Genomic DNA, 15,384 nt, shown 5'->3' on the forward strand with positions numbered 1-15,384 from the left:
AAGAAGGGAACAAGTGTGTGTGTGTTTGAGACAGTTTTTTTTACACAGTAAATCCCAAGTGTTGTTAGGCTTGCCTTAGCCCTGTATTGTCTTTTCTCATTCAGGTTACTCTCAGTTTATGTCTGAGAAAGTTACCCTTTTTTAAATCGCTGACGACTGTAGCTTTTATTGCGTAAGTCTTGAAACATAAACGTACCGGTGTATAATATATACATATATACATATATATATATATATATATATATATATATATATATATATATATATATATATATATATATATATATATATATATATATATATATATATATGTGTGTGCAATAAGATCACAGTAAACAGGTGATTTCAAAATATGCAAAACAACCACTCTGAAAGAATAGAGAAATTCCAAGCGCTTTCGTGACTACTCACATTATCAAGGAACTATCTGTTCCTTGATAATGTGAGTAGTCACGAAAGCGCTTGGAATTTCTCTATTCTTTCAGAGTGGTTGTTTTGCATATATATATATATATATATATATATATATATATATATATATATATATATATATATATATATATATATATATATATATATATATATATATATATATATATATATATATGTATATATGTATATATATATATATATATATATATATATATATATATATATATATATATATATATATATATATATATATATATATATATATATATATATATATATATATATTTATATATATTATATTTATATATATTTATATATATATATATATATATATATATATATATATATATATATATATATATATAGAGAGAGAGAGAGAGAGAGAGAGAGAGAGAGAGAGAGAGAGAGAGAGAGAGAGAGAGAGAGAGACAGAGAGAGACAGACAGACAGACAGAGTGGCACCAGTCACTGGATGAATCCAAAGTCATCTGTGTGGTAGCACTGGACATTGCTGGCGCTTTCGACCGGGTGTGGCACCAGGGCCTCTTAGCAAAACTTCAAGCACTGGGAATTGCAGGCTCTCCGCTATGTCTCTTCAGTGATTACCTTCATGGTAGATCTCTAAGTATAGTTCTCAGTGGAACGGAATCAGCAAGACATCCTATTGGGGCAAGTGTTCCACAAGGAAGCGTGCTGGGACCATTGTTATGGAATGTCTACTTCAACGACCTTCTTCATCTCATTCCAGAATCACATGCATATGCAGACGACTGTACACTGACATTCACTTATCCAAGAGAAGAAATGCCAGCTGCTCTAAGCTACATCAATCACCAACTGAGAGCTATATCAGCTTGGGGAAATAGATGGCAAGTAACATTTGCAACTGAGAACATTTGCACCTGAGAAAACGCAAATGATGATCATCTCTAGGCACCATGATGGTAATGCTGGTGCAGTAGTAAGGATGAATGGGAGGGTGTTGGCACCTGGAGAAAAAGTTGATATCCTTGGGGTGAAATTTGACTCCAAACTACCCATGAAGAACCATGTTGTAAATCTTGCAAACAAGGCAGCCAGGAAGCTTACAGCACTTCGCCGTATCTCGCATCGGCTTGACAGTAGGGGTTGCAAGATTCTGTACGAGGCACAAGTACGCTCACACCTTGAGTATGCTCCACTTTCTTGGTTTGCCTGCCCCCCCCCTCTCATCTGCGACTGCTTGACAGAGTAGAGAACAGAGCAAGACGTCTCATCTCTCGCCTGGACCCATCCTGGATAGATCTGTCATTTCAGCAGAGCCTTCAACATAGGAGGGATGTGGGTGGCCTTACTGTTATGTACAAGGCCAATACTGTCAAAGTACTACACTTGGATCCACTTCGAGGACAGCGTGAAACAAGCTTTTATGCCACAAGACGGGCAGAAAGCAGCAACTTCACTCTGGCTGTACCCTTCTCCAGGACATCACTCCATCTGAGATCCTATATACCCAGGATGACTCGAGTATGGAACACATTCGTACAGCATAATGATGTCAACGAGATAAGTCAGTTGATCAAATGAAAAGGCTGGCCCACAGATGGCTCCAACTTCATCCTGTTCCCTACTTGTATGTCTCATAACAATAAAAATGCTTTCAAATGACCTGATGTAGGTAACAGCTCTTATCTTGCCAATAAAGTTAGGAATCCTTAACCTGTAAATAGCTTGTCAATAAACCTTGTCAATAAACCTTGTCAAACCCTGTGTAAAAAGAGAGAGAGAGAGAGAGAGAGAGAGAGAGAGAGAGAGAGAGAGAGAGAGAGCAAGAGGGAGAGAGAGAGAGAGAGAGAGAGAGAGAGAGAGTTAACTTTCAACAAACAAATGACCAACAGTATGGCAGTGTTTGGCATGGGATAGACACTAACCTCGTATTTGGAAACAGCACGTTCTTTATGGCCAGTGTAAGGATAGGTTGCATGCTAGGATTCCTCCTCACCTCACTCTGTCACAATGATGGCATTTCCTGTTGCACACTTCTGGTTCGGTGGAGAGTGCTATCAGTGTTTGTAGTTTGAGGAAATGCTCAGTGCCTAGTGTCAATTAAAGACGCCACATGCGGCTTCAAGACGAAGTTTTGGGTTGTCATCTTAGTACATTCCACCGGAGGAAGAGGATACAGCTCAGAGGTAGTGCGTTTTGCGCACAACCGAAAACCTCTTCTTTCCATTCCGGGCTGGGCAAGAGGTACGGACGAGTCACTCTAACACCTGCTGCCGCTGTTCATCCAGCAGTAAATAGGTACCTAGGAGCTAATGGACTGTTGTGGGTCGCATCCTCTGAAAGGACCTAAGGACACCAATGGAAATAAGCCACACTGCTTGACTTCTTGAGTTACTAACCAACCCGAGTTAGTCTCCTGATGGTTAGTAAGGTGCTTCTTCTTCTTCTTCCTTCTCCTCCTGTTCTTCCTCTTCCTCCTCCTCTTCCTTCTTCGTCTTCCTAGTGTCTGTGTTGGCTATGAATTTCCTGGTTTTGAGGGACGATTCTGTTCATGTTAGATGGTATAATGTTCTTTCTTCACCTCGCCCAGTGCATTACTGTAATTTTAGTGCCTAAACTGTTACTTTTCATAGCAGAATAATCAGAGCTATACTCACCACGTCATACATTCAGGGTAAAGGTTATACGATCAGCTAATCCCAGAATTTATCACTTTATATGTTCCTCCATTCAGACAACTTCAAACTTTATATGTTCAGAGAATTTAACACGTGATATCATCAGCTAATCACAGATATTAACACGTCATACGTTCAGCCAATCAGAGAACAAAACAAGTTAATACGTTTAGCCAATCAGGGAACTTCGTCTAGCGCATCTTAAGCCTCATCCAATCAAGAAAGCGCTCAAAATGTGCGTGTTTTATAATTACTTTGCAAAACTGATTCTGACTAAGTGCTGCCAGCTTCACACACATCTAATGTATTTCTGCAAATAAATTGTCTTATTGGGAACAGCACGAGCGCACTCCTCTCACACTCGTCCAACTAAGCAGAGATTGCTGTCACATCAATCTCATGTACTGTATACTTTTTCGGCATAACATTCACTGCCTAAGGAAATCAAACCAGTTAGAATTAAATTTCCCTTCACCTCCTTCTCTCCCTCTCTCTCTCTCTCTCTCTCTCTCTCTCTCTCTCTCTCTCTCTCTCTCTCTCTCTCTCTCTCTCTCTCTCTCAGATTCTTGAATGAAATTACTCAGGGGAATTTTACCCTCGTCCTTGGCACCAGCAGAGTGATCCATAAACCAATATTCCCCTCAGGTGTAAGGAGAGGTGAGAAAGAGGGGGAGGGGAAGGGGAGGGGAGGGGAAGGGGAGGGGGGAACGGGGAAGTGGAGGGGCGATACGGGATAACGAATGGGAGATGAGAGAAAGTGTGAGGAGAAAGAAATGAAACAGAGGGAAGACGCAAGAGACGTGAAATAGTAATAAGTATCAGGTAAAGGGATATGAGGTTAAGCAAGGAAGAACGGGGAAAACGAAAGAATAGAAAAAAACAAGCGAGAAGAACGTAAAAATGGAACAGCGATCCAGTGGCTACATAGCTACGTGGCTCGTGGTTAAAGTGGTAATGCCTCTAGCTTATATCTGAAAGACCTAGGTTCAATCCCAGTGCAAGTGGGAACGTTGGGTATAATCCCTTACATTTGTTGCTCCTGTTTACCAAGCAGTAAGCAGGTACCTGGGTGTTAGCAGACTGTTGTAGTCGCATTCTGGGGAGAATGATTAATATATCACAATGAAAGTAAGAGAGAGATAGTGACTTTATTGAGTCATCCTGGGTTACTAACTCTCCGCAGTAATAATTCGAATAAAATCATCATCACCATCATCATTTTCCTCTTGTTGTCCCGTGCTAAGCAGGATCTTCTCAAACCCAACCCTTCTCATTCATAATTCTTCAACCTGTTTTTTTTAAGCTACCCAAGGTTTTAGCTTCAGTAGCCTTACCTGGCAGATTGTTCCACTCTCCTACAACACTGGTGCTAAACTACTACTTATATCTTTTCTAAATCTGAATTTGAATCTGTTCTGAGTTTATTTTCTAAGATATTCATAACACCCTATTTATCCATCCATTGTTTAAACCTGTCCCCTATTTGTATGTTTCAATCATATCTTCCTCTCCGTCTACGTCTCCCAAAAGAAAGTAGGTTTGGAGTTCTCATTCTATTTTTTATATGTAAAATCCAATACAGCGGATTATTTTGGTAATCCTTCTCTGGAGGTATGAGTTCCAGTCTCTCACGTCGAATGTATGATGTGAGCCCAGGATTACTGAGTAGATGTGCAAACCAGCTAGCATCACCTGTAACTCGCATCTATCAGCACTGCCTAGCACTGGCTTCGCTGTGGAAAGAGGCAAATGTAGTCCCTGTTCTCTCTCTCTCACACACACACACACACACACACACACACACACACAAATAGAGTGGAAATCAGCATCTACAGACTGGTATCACTCCTGTCAATCACTTGCAAGATTCTTGAAACAATAATCTCACGGCAGATAACAGCGTTTTCCGACTACCACTTACTTCTTTGTGACTGTCAGAAAAGGTCACTTTGGTTCTGATCTGCTGTTAAACCTCTCCGCTATGCGACATCAGTCACTGGATAAATCCAACCTCAGCTGTATAATGTCATAGGACATAGCTGGGGTTTACGACAAAGTACGGCACCTAGGACTCTTGGCAAAACTGCAAGCGCAAGGAGTCGCTGGCTCTGCATCATGGCTCCTTAGTGATTACCTTCAAGGTAGATCTCTAAGAGTAGTTGTGGGTGGGACAGAGTCAACAAGATATTCTATTGATGCCAGTGTTCCACAGGGAAGCGGACTTCTGCCATTGTTATGGAATGTCTACTTCAATGCCTGTCTTCAACTCATCCCAGAATCACATGTATATACCTGGAGTATACCTGGAGAGGGTTTCGGGGGTCAACGCTCCCGCGGTTCGGTCTGAGACCAAGCCTCGTATTCTAACATTTATTTATCCATAGGAGGAAACGGCAGCTGCTCCCAGTTACATCAATCACCAGCTTACAGCTATCTCAACCTGGGGAAAACGATAGTAGGTTACATTTGCTTCTGAGAAAACACAAATGATGGTCTCTAGGCGCCATGATGGTAATGTTGGAGCAGTGGTAAGAATAAATGGGAAAGTGTTGGAACCTGGGGATAAGGTTAATATCCTCGGGGTGAAATTTTATTCCAAACTGACAATGAAGAACTACATAGTAAATCTCACAAAGAAACCAGGAATCTTACAACACTTAGACGTATTTCGCATCCGCTCGACAGTAGAGGCTGCAAGACTGTATGAGGCACAAGTGGGCTCACACCTTGAGTATGCTCCACTTTCTTGGACTGCTTGCCCCCTTCTTATCTACGGTTTCTTAACAGAACAGAGAACAGAGCAAGAAGATTCATCTCTCGTCTGGACTCGGCCTGGACAAATCTGTCATTTCAGCAGAGCCTTCAAGGCCGGAGGGATGTGGGTGGTGGCCTTACTATTATGTACAAGGCCAATGTTGTTAAGGTACCTCAATTGGCTCCACTTCGTGGTCAGCGAACAAAAACGGGCAGCGAACAACAGCTACACTCTGGTTATACCCTTCTTAAACCCATCACTTCATCTGAGATCATTCATTCCTAGAATGACCAGAGTCTGAAACATGTTCGCACAGCAGAAATGACTAAATGAAACCGTTGGCCAACAGATGGCTCCAACTTCATCCTGTTCCCTATTTGTATGTCTCATAACAATAAAATTTCTTTCAAATGAGCTGAGGTACGTAACAGCTCTTAGTTTGTAAATAAAGAAAAACCACTGTATAAATAAGAGAGAGACAGACAGACAGACGGAAGAGAGAAATTCATTATATTGAGAAAGTATAATCAATGACAAACTAGGTGATGCTTTCAAGTGAACAGCGACATAGCTGGCGAAGAGTGGGAGGGGCAGCCCGCCTGTGGGTGGGTGTTGGAGGATTACTGAAGGAGGGAGGGAGTGGAGGGAAAGAGGGGGTTGGGGAGGAGGAGACGGCAGACGCGGTCGTGTGGTTGCCATGGCAGCAAGCGTGGAAGTTCCAACACAGTAACACATGCTGAAGCAACCAGCACCAGGTGAGGGGAGACGGGCGGGGCAGTAGAGGGGAGGAGGGAAGGGGAAGGAGGGGAAAACTACGAGGGATGCTTCTGCCACCTATTTACGTTCTCACCAGTACATCTACCGTCACTATCACCACCACAGCCGTCCATCACTAGAACCAGCCACCATCAGAACCAACCACCACTAGAACCAACCACTACCAGAACCAACCACCACCAGAACCAACCACCACCAGAACCAACCACCACTAGAACCAACCACCACTAGAACCAACCAGAACCAGCCACCACCAGAACCATCCACCACCAGAACCAACCACCAACAGAACCAACCACCACCAGAACCAACCACCACCAGAACCAACCACCACCAGAACCAACACCAGAACCAACCACCGCCAGAACCAACCACTACTAGAACTAACCACCACCAGAACCAACCACCACCAGAACCAACCACCACCAGAACCAACCACCAACAGAACCAACACCAGAACCAACCACCGCCAGAACCAACCACTACTAGAACTAACCACCACCAGAACCAACCACCACCAGAATCAACCACCACCAGAACCAACCACCACCAGATCCAACCACCACTAGAACCAACCACCACCAGAGCCAACCACCACCAGAACCAACACCAGAACCAACCACCACCAGAACCAACCACCACACAGCCAACTACCACCACCAGAACTAACCACCACATACATAGCCAACTACCACCATCAGAACTAAACACCACATAGCCAATTACCACCAGAACCATCCATCATCACTAGAACCAAACACCACAAGAACTAACCACCACGTAGCACACTACCACCACCAGAACCAACCATCATCACCAGAACCAAACACCACAAGAACTAACCACCACGTAGCGCACTACCACCACCAGAACCAACCATCATCACCAGAACCAAACACCACAAGAACTAACCACCACGTAGCACACTACCACCACCAGAACCAACCATCATCACCAGAACCAAACACCACAAGAACCACCACGTAGCACACTACCACCACCAGAACCAACCATCATCACCAGAACCAAACACCACAAGAACTAACCACCACGTAGCACACTACCACCACCAGAACCAACCATCATCACTAGAACTAAACACCACAAGAACTAACCACCACGTAGCACACTACCACCACCAGAACCAACCATCATCACTAGAACTAAACACCACAAGAACTAACCACCACGTAGCACACTACCACCACCAGAACCAACCATCATCACTAGAACCAAACACCACAAGAACTAACCACCACGTAGCACACTACCACCACCAGAACCAACCATCATCACTAGAACCAAACACCACAAGAACTAACCACCACGTAGCACACTACCACCACCAGAACCAACCATCATCACTAGAACCAAACACCACAAGAACTAACCACCACGTAGCACACTACCACCACCAGAACCATCATCACTAGAACCAAACACCACAAGAACTAACCACCACGTAGCACACTACTACCACCACCAGAACCAACCATCATCACCAGAACCAAACACCACAAGAACTAACCACCACGTAGCACACTACCACCACCAGAACCAACCATCATCACCAGAACCAAACACCACAAGAACCACCACGTAGCACACTACCACCACCAGAACCAACCATCATCACTAGAACCAAACACCACAAGAACTAACTACCACGTAGCACACTACCACCACCAGAACCAACCATCATCACCAGAACCAAACACCACAAGAACTAACCACCACGTAGCACACTACCACCACCAGAACCAACCCATCATCACCAGAACCAAACACCACAAGAACTAACCACCACGTAGCACACTACCACCACCAGAACCAACCATCATCACTAAAACCAAACACCACAAGAACTAACCACCACGTAGCACACTACCACCACCAGAACCGACCATCATCACCAGAACCAAACACCACAAGAACTAACCACCACGTAGCACACTACCACCACCAGAACCAACAATCATCACTAGAACCAAACACCACAAGAACTAACCACCACGTAGCACACTACCACCACCAGAACCAACCATCATCACTAGAACCAAACACCACAAGAACTAACCACCACGTAGCACACTACCACCACCATAACCAACCATCATCACTAGAACCAAACACCACAAGAACTAACCACCACGTAGCACACTACCACCACCAGAACCAACCATCATCACCAGAACCAAAGTACCACAAGAAGGAAACACCATCACATAGCGAACCATTATAACAAAAACCAATCACTACTGCCTGAATTAACCTCCACCAACAGAACCAGCCATTACTACCAGAACCAACCAACACCACTAAATCCAACTACTACTGCCAGAACCATCCACCATCAAAACTGAAAATGTAGAACCAGTGTAACTGCATCACTTGTACTCTTCAAGAGGATGAAGGAAGATACGAGTCAGCAGTCATCACCACAAAGTTTGACCTGACCTACAATGACCCGGCTGCTGCCACATACAACTTCAGTGCCAAGAATTGCGTTTGTTGTAAGACCCATTTGGGTTTAACGCTGTCTCGAGATATATATTAAAGTCAAGTGTTTTAAGGTCCCTCCAGGAATTGCAGTGGTAAACCCAGGTTTTGGACGTTACACTGTGAGTGAACCTTACCAGTAACTCTCTCAGTTCCTCAAGTATAACCACACAGTATATATCCTCCACGTACTATCATTACTATGTCGTTACCTTGTAACAAGTAGTAAATATTCAATAAGTATATGTGTCCAATACATTTTGCGATTGTGAAATAAAATATTATATTCCTTATATATTTGATATATCAATTTATTTTATTTATATTTTAATACAATAGGATATACCATTATTAATTGGTGTTTACCTTGAAGTGGAGAAAGTGATTTATATTTTAAGTGGATTATCGAGGGTTGATGAATTTCATTTCCCATGGGTAGGTAGTGGCTAAGTAATTACTCTGGTTAAATAATTCTGAACATTTGGAGTGTGTGTGTGTGTGTGTGTGTGTGTGTGTGTGTGTGTGTGTGTGTGTGTGTGTGTGTGTGTGTGTGTGTGTGTGTGTGTGTGTGTGTGTGTGTGTGTGCGCTCACTTGGAAGTCCAAGCCCCTCCTACACAAAACCTCCTTAACCCCCCTCCTTCTAACCTTTCCTAGATGACCCCCTCCCTCGCTTTCTTTCCACTACAGATTTATACGCCCTCCAAGTCATTCTATTTTGTTTAATCCTCTCTAATATATATATATATATATATATATATATATATATATATATATATATATATATATATATATATAATATATATATATATATATATATATATATATATATATATATATATATATATATACATATATATACATATATATATATATATATATATATATATATATATATATATATATATATATATATATAAATATATAAATATATATATATATATAAATATATATATATATATATATATATATATATATATATATATATATATATATATATATATATATATATATATATATATATATATATATATGTCGTGCCGAATAGGCAGAACTTGCGATCTTGGCTTAAAGAGCAACGTTCATCTTGCCATATATAACAAGTGAAAATTTGCATATGCAATAATTTCGCCAAAATCATTCTGAACCTAACGAAAAAAATATATTTCACTGTGTTTGTTTAGTATTAAATTATTGTAAACAAATCTAAAATATATTTAGTTGGGTTAGGCTAAAATAAATTGTTCTTGTTATAATAAGGTTAGGTAAGTTTTCTAAGATTCTCTTGGTGCAAAATTTTAAATTTTTACATTATCATTAATGAAAAAAATATATCTTTGAATGTATAAGAGAAAATTTTAGAAAGGACTTAATTTTAAATGAGTTCTTGCTAATTGACCAGTTTTACATATTCGGCACGACATATATATATATATATATATATATATATATATATATATATATATATATATATATATATATATATATATATATATATATATATATATATATATATATATATATATATATATATATATATATATATATATATATATATATATATATATATATATATATATATATATATATATATATATATATATATATATATATATATATATATATATATATATATATATATATATATATATATATATATATATGTATGTATATATATATATTCTCGTAAGTAAATTAATCCATCAGAGGAAACATAGAGAGGAGCAGGGCCAAGTAATAGCAGGAGTATTGCTGGCTGACACAATAAGGGTCACCTGGCGCTCTGGCAATAGCTTACTAGTGCCCAACCACCCGTCCTCAGCACTCATATGAAGGTGCTGCCCCTCCTTTCTGGCAACATCGAACCACGACTATTCACTCTGTCTCTCTCTGTCTCCCTGTCTGTCTGTCTGTCTGTCTGTCTGTCTGTCTCTCTCTCTCTCTCTCTCTCTCTCTCTCTCTCTCTCTCTCTCACTCTCTCTCTCTCTCACCATATCTCTGAACAAGGGAAAAATAACAAATTATCAACTACAGAACAAGGCATATTAGTGTTTCTTCAATGATTCTGTGCAAGTGGCGGCTCATTCCTTGTCATGGAGTGAGCTGTCCACACCTCTACCACCTCAACCCATTCACTGGCACAGACGATACTCGTGCAGATTTCAACGTTCCCCGATTACGTTCACCTACCCCGCTGCCAAAAGTTTCGCCGCCGTTTTATTAATGTAATTTTTTCTGATTAAATAAAGGTTTTTAACCGTTGGCACCACAACCCAGTCTAACCTTACCTCTCCTAACCTATCCTCACCTTACCTAATTTAACCTAGTCTAACCTAGCCTTACCTAGCTAAACCAAACATAGTCTACCCTTATCTAACCTAACTGAAAGAAAATATTATTTGTCGTTAGACGAAAAGTTAAGAAACTGATAGTGAGAATCTTGTAAGAAAATTCAGTTGTTATTATGAAGACAGATTACATTGTCTTGTCAACATTGTAGGCAGACACTCTCTGCACACAGCTCGTGACTGCTCCATACTATTGTTGTCGCTACCATGACTGCTCCACACTATTGTTGTCGCTACCATGACTGCTCCACACTATTGTTGTCGCTACCATGACTGCTCCATACTATTGTTGTCACTACCATGACTGCTCCACACTATTGTTGTCACTACCATGACTGCTCCACACTATTGTTGTCACTACCATGACTGCTCCACACTATTGTTGTCACTACCATGACTGCTCCACACTATTGTTGTCACTACCATGACTGCTCCACACTATTGTTGTCACTACCATGACTGCTCCACATTACTGTTGTCACTACCATGACTGCTCCACACTACCGTTGTCACTACCATGACTGCTCCACACTATTGTTGTCACTACCATGACTGCTCCATACTATTGTTGTCACTACCATGACTGCTCCACACTATTGTTGTCACTACCATGACTGCTCCATACTATTGTTGTCACTACCATGACTGCTCCACACTATTGTTGTCACTACCATGACTGCTCCACATTACTGTTGTCACTACCATGACTGCTCCACACTACTGTTGTCACTACCATGACTGCTCCACACTATTGTTGTCACTACCATGACTGCTCCATACTATTGTTGTCACTACCATGACTGCTCCACACTATTGTTGTCACTGCCATGACTGCTCCATACTATTGTTGTCACTACCATGACTGCTCCATACTATTGTTGTCACTACCATGACTGCTCCACAATATTGTTGTCACTACCATGACTGCTCCACACTATTGTTGTCACTGCCATGACTGCTCCATACTATTGTTGTCACTACCATGACTGCTCCACACTACTGTTGCCACTACCATGACTGCTCCACACTACTGTTATCACTACCATGACTGCTCCACACTACTGTTGTCACTACCATGACTGCTCCACACTACTGTTGTCACTACCATGATTGCTCCACACTATTGTTGTCACTACCATGACTGCTCCACACTACTGTTGTCACTACCATGACTGCTCCACACTATTGTTGTCACTATCATGACTGCTCCACACTACTGTTGTCACTACCATGACTGCTCCACACTATTGTTCTCACTACCATGACTGCTCCACACTACTGTTGTCACTACCATGACTGCTCCACACTATTGTTGTCACTACCATGACTGCTCCACGCTACTCTTGTCACTACCATGACTGCTCCACACTACTGTTGTCACTACCATGACTGCTCCACACTATTGTTGTCGCTACCATGACTGCTCCACACTATTGTTGTCACTACCATGACTGCTCCACACTATTGTTGTCACTACCATGACTGCTCCACACTATTGCTGTCACTACCACGACTGCCCCACACTATTGTTGTCGCTACCATGACTGCTCCACACTATTGTTGTCACTACCATGACTGCTCCACACTGCTGTTGTCACTATCATGACTGCTCCACACTATTGTTGTCCCTACCATGACTGTTCCACACTATTGTTGTCCCTACCATGACTGTTCCACACTGTTGTTGTCACTACCATGACTGCTCCACACTATTGTTGTCACTACCATGACTGCTCCACACTATTGTTGTCACTACCATGACTGCTCCACTCTACTGTTGTCACTACCATGACTGCTCCACACTATTGTTGTCCGTACCATAACTGTTCCACACTGTTGTTGTCACTACCATGACTGCTCCACACTATTGTTGTCACTACCATGACTGCTCCACACTACTGTTGTCACTACCATGACTGCTCCACACTACTGTTGTCACTACCATGACTGCTCCACACTATTGTTGTCCCTACCATGACTGCTCCACACTGTTGTTGTCACTACCATAATCCTCGTGTACTTCCTTCCATCCACCTCATACATCTACTTCCTATCTGAATGTATTTTTGTGACTGGTTGAACAAGGTCCGTGAGTACAGTGGTTCTTGGGATTATCTTTCCCCTTACCCGGTATCAGACCAAGCATCCTTGGTTGGAAAGGAAATATTACATGGGTTAGTAAAGGTAAGGAACAAAAAGGCACAATACCGTGACTGGAACAATATACAAATAACCTGCACGTTTCGAGCCGACTTGGACTTTGTATATGGTCCGAGTTGGACTGAAATATTGTCGGAAACTCCTCTCTCCTGTGTGCGGGTTATGTGTGTAATATAGTAAAGGTATGTGTATACTAAATGCTTCTTGAAGTTTGTAAAATTTACCCGTCATCTTACATGTTTATGAGACAAAAAAACAGTAATCTTGCTTTTTTTTTTTTTTTTTTTATTCGCCGGTATTCTCCCGGCCCGAGTCTTTTCCAAGTAGTGGTGACCCGGCCTTGGCTCCCTATCTGGGGAGTGTCTCGAGACTTAAGTCTCCCATGGGAGGAGGTACAAGTACCTCCTCATCTTTGGGACCAAGTGTCCCCAGGCCTAGCCACATTCCCCGCCCTCACGGGGCTCGTAGGGAGAAGCTAGGCCTCTGGTCTGCCATCTACCCCGCCTCAAAGGGGCTCGTGGGGATGGCAGTCTTATGAGCTGCAGATGGTAGCAAGCTCAGGCCTCTCATAGTAATCTTGCTAAAATTAAAAAAATTAATAGGTTCCCATCCCACTAATTCGAGAAGCCGGTAGCACCTCCCTGGATGACTGTCGTGTTTGTCTCGCCGCCGCCAACAAAGAATTAAGAGGCACGTAAGTTCCCTTGTCTTCTAATAACATGTTCATTTTTCCACTATAATCTACCTTATCCATAATTACTATCACATTTTCTCTGTCTGTTTCGTAAGGTGAAGTCCAGGATCTTTCCTTAACTCATGGTATAACTTAACAAATCTGAGGACAATTGTGTTGCAGAGGTCCTCAGACTTTCTTCCAAAACAGGATAAGGAAGGCTCCTCGGCCCACTCTTCTAAAGTCTGTCATAGATCGTCGAAAACATCTTGAACTGGTATCTTTTTGCTGCAACATTTTAAACATCTCTTCCCTTGCGCATCCTTCCTCAGTTCATCCTCCTACTTAAAAACAAATCCTTATTTTACTAAGCTATTTTCTTAATGAATGTGGCTCCCAATCTCAATTTTTCAACGCTGTCTGAAAAAAAAATACATAGATACTTCGGGCGACGTTTCACTCCGCCCTCGACCATTATCACTGGTCGACATACCTTGAGATGCCATGGTGTTGTGGGGTCAGATAAGTATCTTATAAGTGATATATAATACAGACAAGTATCTTATAAGTGATATATAATACAGACAAGTATCTTATAAGTGATATATAATACAGACAAGGTGACGAGTAAGATACATAGGCAATAATTAGGGATCTTTACTGTTGAAACGTTCCACTGACGCAGTAGGTTTCTTTAGTGGAACATAGACGACTGCAGCACTGGAGCGAGCCGCTCACCTATGACGTCATCTCCAACTGCTACACCTCACTTCTCTCTCCAGTATACAGTTCTCGGTCCTCAAGCCTGTTTTAGTCTAAAGGACTGATCATCATCAGTCAAGGCTGAGGGACTGATCACCTCACAATTATCTCTACTATCTCCAGTGTTATAATTAACTGTATTCGGCTGAAGAAGCCTGCTACGCAGGTGAAACGTTTCGACAATAAAGATTCACAAGTGTTGCACATGTGTCTTAGCCATCAACTTGTTGGTAAAACATAACCATTTATTACGTAATATCTCTCGCGTCACTGTCTCCTGCACATCTCTCACTGGAGAGAGAGAGAGAGAGAGAGAG

The sequence above is a fragment of the Cherax quadricarinatus genome, chromosome 82 (genome assembly GCF_038502225.1).
Source record: "Cherax quadricarinatus isolate ZL_2023a chromosome 82, ASM3850222v1, whole genome shotgun sequence".
Classification (NCBI taxonomy): domain Eukaryota; kingdom Metazoa; phylum Arthropoda; class Malacostraca; order Decapoda; family Parastacidae; genus Cherax; species Cherax quadricarinatus.